The following is a 19,291-nucleotide window of genomic DNA, read 5'->3' as shown; positions in this document are numbered from 1 at the left end:
CCTTAGAGAAGCATATTAGTTAGTAATTGAAGAAGGAATGATAGAATTATAACACTACTATTTTGCAACATCTAATGAAATACTGGATCCTGACAATGATCATCAGTGACTACTAACAACACCCAAAAAAGAAAATATCAGCCTTTTTTGGCTTTCTAATGTATGCCCACAACACCACCTATTAAGAAGTATTGCCAAAAAATTGAAACTGAATATGATCAAAAGTTTAGCTTTAATTACCAATTTATAGGAAATACAGGGGACAAAGGAACAATTACAAGAAATACAAGGGACAGTTAAACAACTTCATGAGATATAATTAGCAAAATCTAGACTGTGGAAAATATTATGGACTTACAACCTAATTTATTCAACAAAAATTGCAAGAAAGAAAAAGAGATGGGGGAAATAAAAGAGACTTAAAATAAGTAAACCAATTACTAAGTATAGATCTTATTTGGATTCAGATACACTGCAAAAATACAAATATGAGGCAATCAGGGAAATTTGAATGTTGACTATTTGATAATATTAAGAATCATTGTTAATTTTTACCCATGATATTGGTATTCTCATTGCTTTTTTTTTTTGAAGTAAACACTGAGATATTTGCAGATGGCATGATAAAAAATCTTGGATGGGCATCAAAATAAAGGAGGAGTAGTATGGGATGGGGAAGACAGTGAGTGAGGCAGTGGATGAAAAAAGATTGGTCATGACTGGTTATTAGATAATATAGGGTCTTCATTAGTTTTGTGAAGAGGGAGAATGGTACTGTTGTTGTGTGGCAAAATGCCTTATCATTTACAGATGCACGCTGAAATATTTGGAGATGAAATAATATAATGTCTCCAATTTACCTTAAAAGACTTCAGCCAAAACGTAGATATTGCTGTTATGACAAAGGTTTTGTGGTTATGTGGGAAAATTGTTCTTATTTTTTACAGTGGCTCACTGAAATATTTAGAGTTGAATGTCATTTATGTCTGCATTTACCTTAAAATACTTTAGGAAAAAAGAAAGGCAAAATAGCAAAATATCTGAATCAATTATACCAAGGTAACTTATATGTCATTCTATCTCCTCTGTGTTTGTAAAGGTTCATAATAAGCTTTCTGAAAAGTAAACTTCAAAAGATAAAAAAAAAGATTGGCCACAAGTTATTAGTTGAAGCTAAGTGATGTGATGACTACAGGCATCACCAACTCATGACAAACAGGCTTAATTCTCTCAAACAAATATGAAGAGTAGAACACAGAGAGAAAAAGCAGTGTCTTAATTTCTTTAAAGTTTACCAATCTGCTTCAAAGTTCATGAGTAATCTTTAAGGGTGCTAATAAGACTCTATTATGATTTTTAAAATACAGTTTATTTCAATTTTGACTCTATTATAATTACCAAGCAGAACTGGGAACTTCCATAAAAAAATTGAATTTTAACTCAATATTTAGTGATGAATTATACAATCCTGAATGTTGGGCTTGTTAGAAAAGGTGACATTTCCAATTGTAATACATACGCATGAGTCATCTCTCCTATCAGAGTACACTGTTGATAGTAGCCCAGGCTTTAGGTAAGTTATATTTGCTACAGACTGTGTGCTTTATTTCTGTGTAAGTCTTGATGGGTGTTAGTGCAAACACTGCTCATTTGTCATCTTTTACTAAGCAAAACTTTTCTGTGCAGATGGCATACAAATCTACTCTTTTATCCCTGACCTTCCTGGGACCTTTGTCCCCATCAGCAGTCTCTTCCTCGACTGCCTCACTGTCATCTCAAACAGAATCTACCAATCTCCTCCTTTCTTCTGAAGTGCTTCTCTCTTGACAAAGCCTAGCACTCCATGACCCCCTGGTCCCAGGAGATACTCTTTGTGTTTGTGTTTACAGTTTCAGATATCACCAGCCACTACTGAAAAGGAAGAAAAGTAAAACTCTCTTTCCTTTGAACTGTGGAGATAAAGATATTTTAAACTCTGGAGGCCAGGAAGCGAGGGCCTCACTGAAACCTTTACCTTCATTGTCACACGGGTCTCTACTCTTTACTTCTTATTTCAGGGTGGCTGCCGAATTGATTTCAATAGTGTCCAATTCAGAGCATAATTTTATGGTAAATAGTACTGTATGACTTTGTTTCAGAATTTTCTTATATGGATGAGTAAAAATCACCAAAGCATACTTGGGAGTTAGTTTTGAATTCAATGTGATAATTTATGCAATTAAAGAGAGAAATCTGTGCCACCCTCCAAACAGAGGCTAATTTTGATAACCTTATTCCTCACACTTCTCTTTATTATGTGTAAGCATATTAATAATAGACATTAATAATGCCTTGGATTTGTAAAGTATTACTGTATTCAAACCATTGACATTGATGTTATCTCATCTTAAAAGGTAGGCAAAGCGAATATTTGAGAAATTAAGAAATTTTGATCCAAGGATGTCAGAAGACTTACCAAAGTTAGTGACAGAACCCAGAGTCAAGAAATGCTCTTTCTACATCTTCCTCCCCACCTCTCTCCCCACAAGAAAACTAGTGTGTAGGCTTGATCCCCACCTCACTTTTTAAAGAATCAGATTTGGTTTCATTAATTTTTTTTTTAGCCTGGAAAAGCACTAGTTCATTTATTATCTCACAGTTTTTGTGGAGTCTGGACACAGCTTAGCTGAATACTCTACTTAGGTTCCACAAAGCTTGCAATCAAGACGTCAGCTGGAACTGTGGTCTCATCTGATGCTGTTACAAGCTCATTCAGCTTACAGGCAGAATTCAGTTCCTTGCAGAGGTAGAACTCATGGAACCTTTTATCTTCTTTGAGGCCTGTAGGAGACTATCTCTTTGGTGCTTCATCCTCTTTCACAAACTCCCCTAATTAAGTCAGGCCCATCCCAAATAATTCCCCTTTTCATTAACTCAGAATCAACTGATTAATAATCTAATTACAGGAGTGAAATTCCACACTTAAAGGGAGAAAACTATACAGGGCACATATACAGGAGGTGCTAATCTCGGGTCTATCTTTGAACTCTGCCAACCACAACTTGTATACTGAAAACTTCAAAACATTGCTGTGAGAAATTCAAGAACTAAATACATGGAGAGACATACCATGTTCATGGGTTGGAAGGCTCAATATTGGTAAGATATCACTTCTTTCCAAATTTATTTATAGGTTCAACTCAATCCAAATTAAAATCTTAGGTTTTTTTGGGGGGGGTAGACGTTGATAAGCTGATTCTAAAATTCGAATAGAAATGTAAAGGACCTAGAATAGCCAAACAACTTTGAAAAAGAAGATCAAATTTGGAGTATTAACACAACCTAATTTTAAGACATCATAATGCTACAGTTATCAAGTCTATGTGGTGTTGACATCAAGATAGATGGACAGATCAATAGAACAGAATAGAGATTCAAGAACTGGACCCACACATGTATGGACAACTGCTTTTCCCCTTCATTTATTCATTTTTTAATACTCTTCATTTCTTTTTGTAGATCTGAGTTTCTGACTTATGTAATTTTCTTCCTAAAGAATTTCTTTTACATTTCTTGCGAAGGCTACATTGATTGTTCTGTATCATTTTTCTATTTTCAAATTCATTGATTTCTGATCTTAAATTTATTATTTCCTTCCTTCTGTTTGCTTTGGATTGATTTCTTTTTCTTGTTTCTTAAACTTGAATCTTTTTTAAAAATAATTAATTAATTGGCTGCGTTGGGTCTTCGTTGCTGCACATGGGCTTTCCCTGGTTGCGGCGAGTGGGGGCTACTCTTCATTGCGGTGCATGGGCTTCTTGTTGCAGTGGCTTCTCTTGTTGCGGAGCATGGGCTCTAGGTGTGCAGGCTTCAGCAGTTGTGACTCGCGAGCTCTAGAACACAGGCTCAGTAGTTGTGGTGCATGGGCTTAGTTGCTCCTTGGCATGTGGGATCTTCCCAGACCAGGGCTTGAACCCGTGTCCCCTGCATTGGCAGGTGGATTCTTAACAACTGCGCCACCAGGGAAGCCCTTAAGCTTGAATCTTGGATCATTGGTTTGAGACCTGTCTTCTTTTCTAATACAAGCATTTAATGCTCTAAATTTCCTTCTAAAGACTGCTTCCTGCATGCCACACATTTTGTTATGTCTTATTTTTTTTTCTTTCAGTTCGAAATGTTTTCTATCCATAGGTTATTTAGCAGTGCGTCATTTATTAGGTTATTAAGTTCTAGTTCAATTCCATTTTGGTCAGATAATATGCTTTGTACAATTTCACTTGATTTTATTTTGTTAAGCTTTGCTTTGGGATCCAGGACATGGTGTATCTTGACTGTTCCATGTGCACTTGAAAAGAGTGTGTATTTTACTATTGTTGGATGAAGTGTTCTAAAAATATCAGTTAGGTCATGTTGAATGATAGTGCTGTTCAGATCTTCTACATCTGTATTAGCCAGCTCAAGCTCCTGTAACAAAATACCATGGACTAGGTGGCTTAAACAGAAACTTATTTCTCACAGTTCTGGAGGCTGGGAAGTCGAAGATCAAGGTGCTGGCCAATTTGGTCCCTGGTGAGGAAAGGCTCTCTTCCTGGCTTATAGGTGGTTCCCTTCTCACTGTGTGCTCACATGGCCTTTTCTTGGTGCACAGAGAGATCTCTCTCTCTTTTCCTTTTCTTATAAGGCCTCCAATCTGGTTGGATTTGGACCCCATCCTTATGAACTCATTTAACCTTAATTACCTCCTAAAATCCCTTTCTCCAAATATAGTTACAATGGAGGTTAGGGCTTCAACATATGGATTTGGGGAGTACACAATTGAGTCCATAGCAATATCCTTGCTAACTTTCTAATCATTCTATCAATTACTGCGAGATGAGTGCCAAAATCTGATTACAATTGTGAATTTGTTTATTTCTCCTTTCTGATCCATTTTTGCTACATGTATTTGAAGCTTTATTGGTAGTGAATACATTTTTAGGATTGTTATGTCTTCTTGGTGAACTGACTCTTTTGTAATTAGGTAATGTCCCTGTTTGTCCTTGGTAATTTTCCTTGTTCGAAGTCTTCTTTTTGACATTAGTATAATGCTCCAACTTTCTTTTGATTAGAGTTTGCATGGTATATCTGGTATTCTGTTTGTTCTCTCTGTTTTTTGTTCCTATTTCCCTTTTCCTACCTGCCTACTTTTGGATTATTTGAATTTCCTTTGGTATTCCATTTTATTTTATGTATTTTTTGCTATATCTCTTTGTATTACTTTTTATGGTTGTTCTAGGGATATATATATACACACACACATATATATATATATGTATATATATACTACTTTAAGTAAAATGCAGAAGCCTTACAACCATATGTGTCCCTTTACCCTTCCCCCTTTATGTTATAGTTGTCATATATATTACATGTACACACATTGAAAACTGTACCAGACATTGTTATAATTTTTGTTTTCACAGTAATACATACTTTAAAGAACTTAAGAAGAGAAAAGTAGTGTAATAACCCTGATATTTATGATTTCTGTTGCCCTTCCTCATTTCTGAAGTTCCAGGTTTCCCTCATGTATCATTTTGCTTCTGTCTAAAAAACTTCCTTTAACATTTCTTTTAGAGCAGGTCTTCTGGCAACTACTTCTCTTAGTTTTCCTTCATCTGAGCATGTTTTTATTTGCCTTCATTTTGAAGGATATCTTTGTTTTATATAGAATTTTATATAGATTCTTTGTTTTATATAGAATTCTACTTTTCTTTTGGCACTTTAAAATGTTCCACTGTCTTATGGCCTTAGTGGTTTCTGATGAGAAATCTGTTGTAATTAAAATCATTGTTGTCCTATATGTCATGTATCATTTTTTTTCTGGCAGCTTTCAAGGTTTTTGTCTTTGTTTTTGGTTTTCAGAAGTTTGATTATTGTGTCTCTGATGTGGTGTTCTTTGTATTTTTTATCCTGTTTAGGGTTTGATGAACTTCTTGATCCTGTAAATTTATATATTTCATGTGATTTTTGACATTTTGGGTAATTATTTCTGCAACTTTTTCTGCACCAGTCTATTTATTATCTTCTTCTGAGACTCATTGACACAAATGTTAGATCTTTTGATATTGTCCCATAGTTCCTGAGTCTCTTCACTTTTAAAAATCTTTTTCTTTCTGTTCTTCAGATTGGATAATTTCTGTTGACTCATCTTCAAGTTCTCTGTCTTTTTCTTCGTTGTCTCTATTCTATTATTGAGCCCCAACAGTGAACTTTTAAAGACATTGTATTTTTGTCCTCTAAAGTTTCCATATCTCTGCTGTGAACTTCTATCCTTTCATTCACATCAAGTATGTTTTACCTTTCCTCAGGGAGCATAGTTATAATAGCCCCTTTAAAGTCTTTGATAATTTCAACATCTGAGTCATCTTGAGGTGACATTTGCGATTTTTTTTTCCCTTAGAAATGGGTGACATTTTCCTAGTTCTTTGTATGTTGAGTAATTTGGGGAAATATCCTGGACATTTTGAATATTTTGCTGTGAAACGGAATCCTTTGAAAATCACCTGGAAAATGTTACTGTGTGTGTGTGTTTGTGTGCATAATTTTAGCAGAAAAGCACCCCAGTTAAGTTTAGACCATAAGTTCTGTCTCATCTTCTGTTAGCAGTAGTTCCAGTGTCTGTTTTCAAAGACTTCACTCTACTTCTTTGGGTCTGTCCCATGCATGTGCCACTCGAGTCAGTCTGGAAATTAGTAAGTGGTTTATATTGTATTTCAGTTCTCAAAGCTTTTGCTATCCTGTTTTTGTTCCGTCCCCATGCATATACCACTCAGGGATTATTCTGGAGCTTGGGAGTGATTTTATATTTTACTTCAGTTCTCAAAGTCTTTGCTATGCTGATTTGGGTCTTTCCCAGCCATCCATAGCTCAGGTGTGAGCCCATGTGTGAGTTGATATACAGAATTCAGAAATCATCTTCTCCAGTTCCCTCTTCTCTGGAATTCTTAGGCCCTGTGCAGTACCGCCCACCCCGCCATGGACTTGCAGAGATCACTTTTCTTGGTCCTACAGCTAGAAAGACAGTGTTTCTCTTGGAGATTTTGTTTTTATTGCCATAGCTCCCAACCACTGCCCATATTTGGGTCAAAGCCATGAGAGAAAAGAGGGAAGCTAACTTGGGAGAGTCACCCCCCCAATGTGGGTCACTTCTTTGATTCTTCTCCCCAATCTGCTTGCTTTTGTTTACTTTTCAGAGTCCTCAGGTAGTTGATTTTTGTATTATGTCCAGAGTTTTCAGTTATAATCAATAGGCTCACTCCATCTTGGCTAGCACTGGAAATCTCTCCCCACTTCACTTTTAAGAAGAGAATACATGCTTCATATTTGCTCTACAGTCTCCTGCCAGATTCTAGGCAAAACGCAAGCCTTTTAAACAAATCACAATAGCCCTGTGTCCACTAGGAGGCAGCACTAACAAGCCCTTCGTTGCCCCAGACCTCTGTAGCTTCAAGGACATGGATGTAATCTTGGCAGCCTGTAGATTCAAATTCTCACAAAGAGAAACACAGCGAGCTCAAGCTCCCCTTCTCCACTCTACCCCATTCCTACTTTTTCCTTGTGGGTTCTAGGTGGCTGGGGTATTTGCTAACTGCAAGTTAGCTCATTCTCAGTCTGTCACTAGGGCAGCTGCCATGTCCACCTGTGGTAACATCCATAGCGGTTACTATTATACTTCCAGTGTCTGCTCAACTTGCCATGGCTGCTTGAGGGGAAGAGGGCTTTTCTTCCTGGTAGTGTTTACAATTCATTCAGTAGACTCCCAAAGCTGACTCTTTCAATGCTCTCAAAGTCTCTTCTCTGAAGAAAGCTCTCTATCTTAGGTTGAAAACTGGGGGAGTCATTAGTTGCTGTTCCTCAAATACTTCTGGCTCTCCAATTTCTCAGCACTTAGTAGGATTGTCTTTTTGGCCCACTTGTGGTTGGGTCAGTGATTAATTCTGGCCTATAAACTGAGTTGAAAGTCATGAGTGTCACTTCCAGGCGGGAACATTAAGTTGCCAATGTGAGACCTTTTAGAGTTCCCTAACATTCTAGGTTGTCTCTCATCTGTCAGTGTAGGTCTCAGAGTGAGAGCCACATGAAACAGAGCACCCTGAACACCTACAATGGCCATGTAGCATGAGTCAGAAATAGACCTTTGTTGTTTTAAGTCACTGAGATTTGAGGGTAATTTACTAATGAAACATTACCTCACCTAGCCTAACTGATACAGAAACCATATGAGAGGCACTACCTGGCATCATACTAAAAAGCATTATTCCTTCTTACCCATTACAAATAAGAGTCTCAGGGCAAACGCTAGTCATTTTGACTTGCTCCCAGCTAATTTTGAGTTCTCTGCTCATCCAGGCATTCCTCTTAGAACCTGAAGCTATCTCTGTCTTGCGAGACATTAAATCTTGGTTTCCAGGACCTGACTGTCAGTCTTGACATTTATACCCAACATTCATTCCATGAAACCAAGTGCATCTTCATGCAACCAGAACAGCTGGCAGCCTGCCATTAAAACCTGGAATTCAAGAGATGGGCTATAATTTCGACCCTCTTTTCTCCTCCATTCTACACTAAAGTTACTTACTTCTTTCCCTTCCTTTACTCCAGTCATTTTTTAATTTTCTCCTTTTTTACACTTTTCTTCTTTATTCCCTTTTTGTAACATCTCACACTGAAAACATCTGGTTACTTCTTGTTGTGCTCCTTTACCCTTCTTTCTCTTAGTGGACTACCCTTTTCCTTGTTTAAATTAAACTTAGTGTTCTCACTTCAGAGTCCTTTAGCACTTTTATTAAAGTTGATTCTGGCTGTAGCCCTCATTTAATTCCTGCATGCCTGCCCTAAAGAAGCAATATATTAAATCTCCTGGAAAAAGAAATTATAGAAAGGGTGCTATCTAGTCATAACAGCTAATCCTCACATAGCACTTATTATGTACCAGGCACTTTTCTAACCTTATTAGAGTCTATTAACTCATTTACAACTCACAAAAGCTCCATACACATGCATAAGTATTATAATCTCTATTTTAAAGATGAGGTAACAGGCAGAGTGTTATATGACTTGCTCAGGGTCACACAGCGTATAAGTGGCAGGGCCAGAATTAGAAACTAGGCTGTCTGGCTCCAGAGCCCATGTTTTAGCCTTTAAATTCTATTGTTTCTCTATATACGCAGAGGGTTTTAAACCATGGATCAGTAACCTGTGGTCCTCAGACCATATATAACTTGTGCATGTTTGTGTAAATAAAGTTTTATTGGAATGCAGCCACATCCATTTGTTTAATATTGTCTATGATAGCTTTCAAGATACAAGGGCAGAGTTGAATGGTTGTGACAAAGATTACATGGCCCACGAAGCCTAAAATACTTACTATCTGATCCCTGTTTTAAAGGATGAATAGGAATGTTCCAGACAAAGTGTTCCTGGCAAAGGGAATGACATACAAAAAATCATGGGGCATCCAACCACAGAGCTTTTCTGCACCTGCACCATAAATGTTTTAAGGGAAGAGACTCTACTTTCTCACCACGGTGGGAACACCACAAGTATTCAATAAATGCTTGTTGAAAATATTTATCCAGTTTAATCACATTGTTACACCACTCATAAAAGTATTAACAACTGCTGTACACATTTTTTCTGTTTCCTGGCATTATTGATTATGACCCTATGGGGTAGGAACAAGGACGGGTAGTGAGTAGCCCAGTGAACTAAATATATTAAAAATTCACATCATGGAAATTCGAATTATATTACATTTATTAATCAAAGTATTTGTTGATAGGTTGCATATTTTGTGCTCAGATGTGGTTCATAATAGAAAATAGTCCTAGTGAATCTGATGAAATGCCAAAATGAAATATTTGTCTGGGAATTTCTGGTGGTAATGGTAGTAAGGGAGTTAGAACACACACACACACTTAATGAAACTTCACCCTCCCCAACAAACACGCTCACCAACATTTTAATAATTAGTGTTTTATTTAAGCCCATTTCAAAACGAACATTTTACTGAAAAAAATTTTAAATAGAAGCAGGATCAAATGGCTCTGGCATCCTATCTTTCTTGCCTTAGAACTGAGGTAGATCATCAGAGGGACTCATATTACTTATTCAGTTCTCACAGTTGTTTATTGTTTGCAGCAGTAGTAAGGAATAGTTTTGTGTCATAATAACTTCACAAGGCTTTGACACTTAGTAAAAGAGGAAACTGTTGCCTGGAAGAATTTTTTTTTTTTAAAGCATTGACTAATCCTCACATCCACGGTGACATTGGTACTTTTGTTTTTAATTAATTAATTTATTTTTGCTGTGTTGGGTCTTCGTTTCTGTGCGAGGGCTTTCTCTAGTTGTGGCAAGCGGGGGCCACTGTTCATCACGGTGCGCGGGCCTCTCACTATCGTGGCCTCTCTTGTTGCGGAGCACAGGCTCCAGACGCACAGGCTCAGTAGTTGTGGCTCACGGGCCTAGTTGATCCGCGGCATGTGGGATCCTCCCAGACCAGGGCACGAACCCGTGTCCCCTGCATTAACAGGCAGTTTCTCAACCACTGTGCCACCAGGGAAGCCCCCCTGGAAGAATTTTTTAATACAGAAGGAAATGATTGCATGTGATAAAAAATTTTTGAAATGTCGTGTATATGTTAGATTGACATTTATGGGTGAAAAAGTATTTGATCTCTCTGTTTGAAAGATCACGCTTTTTTTCTTTATCTGATGAATAAAATAATGCTTTTCTTTGTACCTATTTCTGCTGAATACCTAAAATAGATGACTCATTGTATAAAATCTTACGATTATAAAAATTAAATAGATAATTCCATGTTTAATTATTATCTATTTAGAACATTCTTTTTAGACACTAGGGTATCTTTTTGTATACATATATATTTATATAGGATATATAAAACATATTATAAATATATTAATAAATGAATGTATATGTATAGGAAAATAGCCTTCTAATTGAAAAAAATATATTTTAATATCCTAAGGACCTGATAGCTTCTCTTTTCATGTTGCAACACTATTGGATCATTCCTCTCAACAGTGTCTGTCATCTGATAATCTGAGACTTCTTGCACCAGCAGCTTTATCATTTTCAGAAGCATGATACTTCAGACTATATTTTACTTGACTGTACAGGTAATACTTGACAGAAATGTAAGTGGGGAACTGTAAGAAACACTATTATCTTCTCCCCAGCCATTGAATTCTTGCTTAATAACTGTAGCTTAACTAATTTAATATGATATATTTGTATAACTTTTTAGATAGATATTTCTTCTAGGTTACTATAAAACAATTTAATGGGAAGTATAGTTTTCTCTTTGGTAGAAAATAGAAGTTAGAGAACCTAAAATTGGGTTATTGGGTTGACGTTATTTAGGGGACAACTTACTCAAGCACTCATTTTATCAGTCAGCATGAATTTATTCAGCACCTGCTATTTGCACTGGCATGTGATAGGCCTGGAGTTGGAGTGATAAAAGACACAAGGCCGGTCCTCAAGGAACTTTCCAACTACTTAGGTAACGTGCTTATCATGGGGCCTCAGACTAGGAGGGCAACTATATAATTAAGGTACAATATATAAGGTAGAATTAAATAACTAATAAAATATCAAATAATTGGAAATTAGAAAACTTTCTGAGTAATTCATGAGTCAAAGAAAAAAATTAAAATTAGAAAAATGTGAGCTGAAAGATTAAGTAGCAAATATTGTGAGATGCAGTCTTTAGCAGTACTGAAGAGAAAATTTATAACCTTAAATTCTCAAGTTAGAAAAGAAAGATTGAAGATTAATGGGTCATGTATCCAACTCAAGAAGTTTTTAAAAAGAACAGCAGTGTAAGCCCAAAGAAAATACAAGTAAGGGAATAAAAGGGGTGAGACTAAAACTTTTTAAAATAGAAAACAAAGATATAAGACTAAGCATTATCAACCAATAGCTGGTTCTTTGAAAAGACAGGTGAAATAGAGAACTCTCAGGCAATGCTGGTCAAGAAAAAAGCAGGCACAAGGTAACTGTAGGAATGAGAAAAGGGCAGATCCAGGAATAGAGCAGAGAATGAAACATAAAAGAATATTATGAAAAATTTTACGCCAATGATTTTGAAAACTTAGAGGACATGAGAATTTTCTAAGAGAATATAACTTCCCAAGACTAATTCAAGACATTTAAAAACCTGATTAAGATTATAAAACTAAAGGAATTGAATCAGTAGGTAAAATCTACCCCTTTCCTCCACACACAAAAATACCAAAGATTATTTTACAAAGTAATTTATACAAAATACTCAAAAACCTTATAATCCCTATCTTATACAAATGAATCTAGGATATAGGAAAAGAAGGAACATATGCGACAATTTTTTCATGAGATTAATCTAACCAAGTTAAACAAACCCAACTTGGCTAAGTTAGCCTCGTGAAATGATAGAATGAAAGGAGAGTTTAACATTAGCAAATCTATTAATGTATTATGTAAGACATATGAAATTGCCCTGTTCATCATTACAAAACAGTCATATATCAACAACTTCATCTGGCTCAACCTAATAATTTACCATCTTAGTGGACTAAAGAGGAAAGATGATTTGACCATCTCAGCAGATAAAGAAAAAATGCTTACACTGAACATCAAACTTAGTGGTGTAGAATCATAAACATTCCCTTTGAAATCAAGGAAAAGACAAACAGCCATCACTACTTCTATTCAACATGATATTAATTTATATGGATTGGAAAGAAAGAAATAAAAGAAACAAATTGTATACTATAACTTTTTTCTATATAAATAACCCAAGAGAATATACAAATTATGAAAAATTAAAAGAATTTGGTGATGTTCCTTGAAGTAAGATCATTATACAAAAATTGAATTTTTACACATGAAAAATAAACAAACTACAAAATAGCAGTGATAAACATAAAACATCTAAGGAAAAATCTAACAAAAATGTGTAAATTTTTGGAGAAAATTATAAAACCTTTAATGAAAAACAATTAAGATGACTAAAATAAATGAAGAGCTATAGATAATACTACTTGGTATTTTAAAGGTATTAATTCTTTCCAGGCTATTTGATAAATTTGATATCATTCAAATAGAATAGATGATTTTCATGAAAATTTACAGCTTAGTTGTCAAATTTGTATAGAAGAAGAAAAAGAGGCTAAGAATAGTCAACACCATGTTAGGAAGAAATAGTTGGGAGGACCTACTTTATCAGATAGCATGATTTATTAAAAGTTAAAGTAATTAGGTAACATGGTATTATCTTGGAAATATACACACAGACCTGTGAAACTAACTCGAAAGTACAGAAACAGCTTCCATGTATAGAGGACTTGATACATGACAGAAGTGGCATTGTATTATTTTCCTAGGGCTCCTGTAAAAGTTACTACAAACTTAATGGCTTAAAACAACAGAATATCAGTATCACAGATCCGGAGTCCAGGAGTTTGAAATCAAGGTGTCGGCAGAGCTGTGCTTCCTCTGTAGGTTCTAGGGGAGAATCCTGCCTTGTCTCTTCCAGCTTCTGGTGCCTCCAGGTGCTTGGCTTGTGGTAGCATAACTTCAGTCTCTGCCTCCATCTTCACATGGCCTTTTCCTTGTGTGTCTGTATCTTCTCCTCTTCTTATAAGGGCACTTTTCATTAGATATAGGGCCTGCCAGCTTAGTCCAGGATGATCTCATCTCTAGATCCTTCATTTAATTACATCTGCAAAGATTCTTTTGCAAATAAGGTCACATTCACAGGTACTGGGGGTTAGGACTTGGACATATTTTGTGTGTGGGGGGGGCACAATTCAACCCACTATAGCAGGTAAAGGAGAGACAGTTCAATAAATGTTGCTAAGGCAGTTGGGTATTCATCTAGAAAAAAATTTGCATTCCTAAATCACACTATATCCAAACCAAACCTCCATGTGGATAAAATACCCAAATGTGAAAAAGATATTTTTAATTTTGGAAGAAAATATGTAGAATATTATTATGAACTGTGTAGGAAATGATTTTTTAAACGACCCCAAAAGCACAGGCATAACGGAAAATAATTGATAAATTCCACTACATTGGAATCTAAAACTTGTACACATCAAAGCTACCATAAATAATGAAAACACAAGTCATGTTAAGAGAATATATTTGCAATGAATGTAACTGATAATATGTACAAATGGAATAAAAACAAAACAAAAAATTTTAAAAAAACAATAAAAATGGGCAAAGGTATATGAACAAGCAATTCAGAGAGGAGGAAACCCAAATGGCCAATAAACCTATGAAAAGATGCTCCAACTCACTACCAATTTGAGAAATGAAATTTCAAGGAGGAATGAGATTCCATTTTATAAACATTGGATTTATAAAAATTGAAGAGCCTAAGATTTATACTACCTGATTTATAGTACCTGAGATTTATACTACCTACCCTTGGTAGTATAAGTTGGTATAACCACTTTGGAGAGCAAACTGGCCCTGTCTAGTAAAGTTGAAAGTGCATATACCTAGAATCTAGAAATTCCCCCTGGAGACATGTACATTGCAGCTTTGGGTCATCAGCAAGAGAATGAATAGTGTGTAGTATATTCATGCAGTGTAATGCCTGCAGCAGTTGAAATAAATGAATTAGTGGTATCTATGTCAACCTGGATGAATCTTTAAAATATGTTAAGAAAAAAGTACATTTCAGAAGAGTAGATACAGTACGATACCATTTATATGACGTTTTAAAACGTGAAAATCAATACTATGTATTGTTTAGCAATACCAACTAAAGTAAGAAGATGTCATGAGAATGCTAATCAAACTCTGGAGAGTGGTAGCGGAGGGAAGGAAACTTAATGGGGAGAGGTGACATATAGGGTGTAAACTTTATTTGATACACTTTAATTAGGCTGGCTCATGAGTATTCATTATATTATTTTCTGGACTTTTAGTATTTCTTAAATCTTTCAAAATCTTTCATAATTCCAAAAGAGAAAGGTAAGAGACGATTAAGTTATTACAAGGAGGGTATTGTTCTAATGATTTGAGTCTTCTCAAATGTAAAATAAGATGAAGTTGTAAATAAAATTATAGTAAGATGGGATTTAGCTACAAGGGAGGATGAGTGAAGAAGGAGCATGGGAAGTCTGCAGGCCTGGGGCTCAGTTTTGATTTTGTCATCAATTAGCTCTGGGACCATGGACAAATCCCTTAACTTGTCCAGAGCTTTGTAAAGTTGGATTGGACCATGGTCTTGATCAAATATAGGTAAACTGCCTTATGTTTGCAAAATTTACAAAAACATATGGCTATGTGAACTTAGTGGATTAGAGGGCTGCCCTAGAGCAGGTAAGCAAAAGCTAAATCTTTGTTGATTAAAGTTCCAGAATACTATGTTTCTTTGAAGTTAAGGCTGTGGAGTAAGGAAGACTAGCAGTTGGATAAATTTGAGGCTATTTAGCAAAATTGAAAGTGCACATACCCCAGAACCCAGCAATTGCTCTGGAAACGTGTACAAAAATATTTACTGCAGCTTTGAAAGAAATAAAAAAGAAATAGGAATATGGCAAGGAATAATCTTCTAGTACAGACATGAGATAATCAAAACTGGACAAGAAAAATTGAGAAGGATTATGTGTGGTGTTTCTCATCTCACCAATCGTGTTACATCTCAAATAACATTTGTACTGACACTTTGTGAACTGTGTAAAACAAGATGCTGTAGAATAAGCATTAACTGCAAACTCTTTCGAAGGATAGGGCTGGCAGGCTGGCCGGCTGGCAGGCTGACTCCTAAGGATCCTCAAAGGGTGACATTCATCATAGCAGACCAGAGACTGCCTCTCAGTCAGTAGAAAATTCTTCTAATCATCAAAAGTATAAAATTGAAGTGGAGGATTCAGATCTTATCGATGCTTAACCAAAAATGGACGTTCTCTTCTTGAAAGAGATTTTCTCTAAATTTAACAGATAATCTTAAAAATAAATAAAATAAATGACATTATTAATAAGTTATAAGCTAAAACTTTTCCAAACTGTTAATAAAATTTTTTGAACACTCATTTTAGGAAACTAAATTATCTTTCTATTGTCTTTATTGAAATGATATTAAAAATCATTATCACATGAAAAGGCAATTAAAGCATATGTATCAAAAATGTGAGAAAAACATTATAGAGGTGGGTCAGGCTTTCAATTAGTAAAAATATTATGTCAATTTTTCTGGATTATGTTTTAATTATGGTATTTTTCAGCTCTTTAAAATGCGTACTTTATTGTGATTTTTTTCATTCTGAATAGATATTTATCTTTACATGTAAATCTGTATTCTTAATTTTGTATTGTCTTCCTAAAATGTGGTACTTCAAATTGCATAAACTTTAGATTCCACAAAATCTGTATCTTTCTGGTGCTCAAAAGATTGTAAAATTTCAGACGCCAATATACCATGTACATTATGGATCCTAACTGGGTCAGGAATTACCTGTGACCAACCTATTAGATGCCTGGTGTCAGATTTACTAGAATGATAATTGTTAGTTGAAAATGGGCAAAATTTGTTACCAGGGTCTGAGTAGTTGTAAACCATATAACCTGGTTAAGAATGTATGTTGGTAGAGCTGGTTAGAAATAATAATTATAGGGCTACCCTGGTGGCGCAGTGGTTGAGAGTCCTCCTGGCGATGCAGGGGACACGGGTTTGTGCCCCGGTCCGGGAAGATCCCACATGCCGCGGAGCGGCTGGGCCCGTGAACCATGGCCACTGAGCCTGCGCGTCTGGAGCGTGTGCTCCGCAGCGGGAGAGGCCACAACAGTGAGAGGCCTGCATACCGCAAAAAAAAAAAAAAAAAAAAGAAATAATAATTATAAAATATGATAATAATCATATCTAATTTTATTGAGCACATACGGTGTGCCAAACTCATAGTATCCCCTTTACATCTATTCTCAGATAATCTTTGCATTAACTTTATTACAGTAGCTGTCATATAAATAAGGGCAAATGCCCAGACAACACACATGCTAAGACCTGCCAGATCAGTGATCACTGGGAAAATCTCATGGATCAATAGCAGGTGTGCAGGTCCTCTCCTGCTTATTTATTCCAGGGAAGTACATGGTGGTCTAGCAGAGTCAGACATTCAATTCCAGGAGAGGTGCCCTGACGCTTGGCTGCGGGCATTTTAAAAAAATCTTTTTTATTGGAGTATAGTTGATTTACAATGTTGTGTTAGTTTCAGGTGTATAGCAAAGTGAATCAGTTATACGTATACATCTATCCACTCTTTTTTAGATTCTTTCCCATATAGGCCATTACAGAGTATTTAGTAGAGTTCCCTGGGCTATATAGTAGGTCCTTATTAATTATCTATTTTATATATAGTAGTGTGTATATGTCAGTCCCAATCTTCCAATTTATCCCTCCCCCCCACACCCTGGTAACCATAAGTTTGTTTTCTACATCTGTAACTATATTTCTGTTTTGTAGATAAGTTCTTTGTATCTTTTCTTTGAGCCCACATATAAGTGATATACGATATTTGTCTTTCTCTGTCTGACTTCAGCTGTGGGGATTTTAGGCTACATGATCAGCCTTGTGAGAAGGCTTTGCAATGTGTCAACTTGTCTAGGCTAAATTACATTTCCCAGAATTCCTTTCTTCTATATTTCTGGCTAGACTGGGCCACAGAGGGATTCCCAGAGAGATTTGGAGGACTAAAAAGGAGGCAGCTGCTATTTTGTAGCAAACACATGTTATTGCTGATCTGCTTACTTACCTCACTGGGGTGAAACATAGGTGGGGCTACATGTGTTTTTAACTCTTTGATGAAGGGCCCTGCTTTCTTCAGGATACCCTGGTTTCAGAGGCAACAAGAATAGATATGAATTTTCGTCCATCCTTGTCAGTTTCCAGCTTGCGCTCATGGGGATCCAGCGTGCTTATGTTCTTTCCTTCCTGACTGCTTGCCCTGTGGACTTCTGGATCCAACATCAGATGTGGAGACAATCTTACAGAAATTGCTTAGCCAGTTCCCACAATAGTGAAAACAAATCCTCTATAATAAATGTGTATCTATCTATCTATCCCCTATTGTTTTTGTATCTTTGGTTGAATCACGACTGATACAATTGCAGAAGCACTGGCCCCTCCCCTGGTATAAGGGCTCTGGGGTCCAGCATTTACAGTTATAGGTACATGACATTGCAAAGTAGTGCTAAGATTTACCACTTCACTATTAATTTTAGAAAAGAATTCATTCTTTCCCTGGCATAATTGTGGAGCTGGAGCCCAGGCCTGCAATTGAGCAGGGTTGATTGTGCTCCTTACTGGGCCGTAGCTGGCTTTCATGGAACTTTGCTGGAGGCTAACTCCTTTTCTAAGAAGCCAATTTGCCAGGAATTAGTCTTGGACAAGTGTGGCAGATTTTATTTTCCAAATATGGCTGTACTAATATACATCACATCCCACATACTCTTCTAACAATGCAGTGTTGCTGTTTCTCCATTGAGAGATGGGGTCTGTGTTCCCTCCCCTTGAACCTGGGAAAACCTTATAATTTCCTTCACTAAAAGAATGCAGCAGAAGTGATACTGTGTGACCTTCAAGGCTAGATTATAAAAGGCAATACGGGTTCCATTTAGTTCTCTCTCTCTCATTCTTGCAACACCATCTCATGGAACACAGCCACCATTGTACAAGGAAGCCTGAAGTAGCCATGCTAGTTCCATATGGGAGACCATATGGAAAGGCCCATGTGGAGAGGAGCTTAAGTCTCCAGTTGATATCCAGCATTAACCACCAGATATGTGACTGAATGAGGCTTTAGAAGTTTCCAGCCGCAACTTTTGAGACTTCCATCTGAGGCCTCAGACATGGAACAGAGTGGAACAGAGATGAGCTGTCCTCATGAAACCCTCTCTGGGTTAAAGATTTGTGAGCAGAATAACTATTGTTTTTCACCGCTAAATTTTGGAGTAACTTGTTATTTGGTATTATAAAATGGAAAGACAAGTTAGCTTTGTGTCATAGTTACCTATTTTTTTTAAACATTTTTAAAAATAAACTTATTTATTTATTTTAAATTTATTTTTGGCTGTGTTGGGTGTTTGTTGCTGTGCGCGGGTTTTCTCTAGTTGCGGTGAGTGGGGGCTACTCTTCGTTGCGGTGAGCAGGCTTCTCATTGTGGTGGCTTCTCTTGTTGCAGAGCATGGGCTCTAGGCGTGCGGGCTTCAGGAGTTGTGGCACACAGGCTCAGTAGTTGTGGCTCACGGG

Source organism: Tursiops truncatus, chromosome X (assembly GCF_011762595.2).
Source record: "Tursiops truncatus isolate mTurTru1 chromosome X, mTurTru1.mat.Y, whole genome shotgun sequence".
Classification (NCBI taxonomy): Eukaryota; Metazoa; Chordata; class Mammalia; order Artiodactyla; family Delphinidae; genus Tursiops; species Tursiops truncatus.
Note: the sequence above shows the minus strand (reverse complement) of the source record.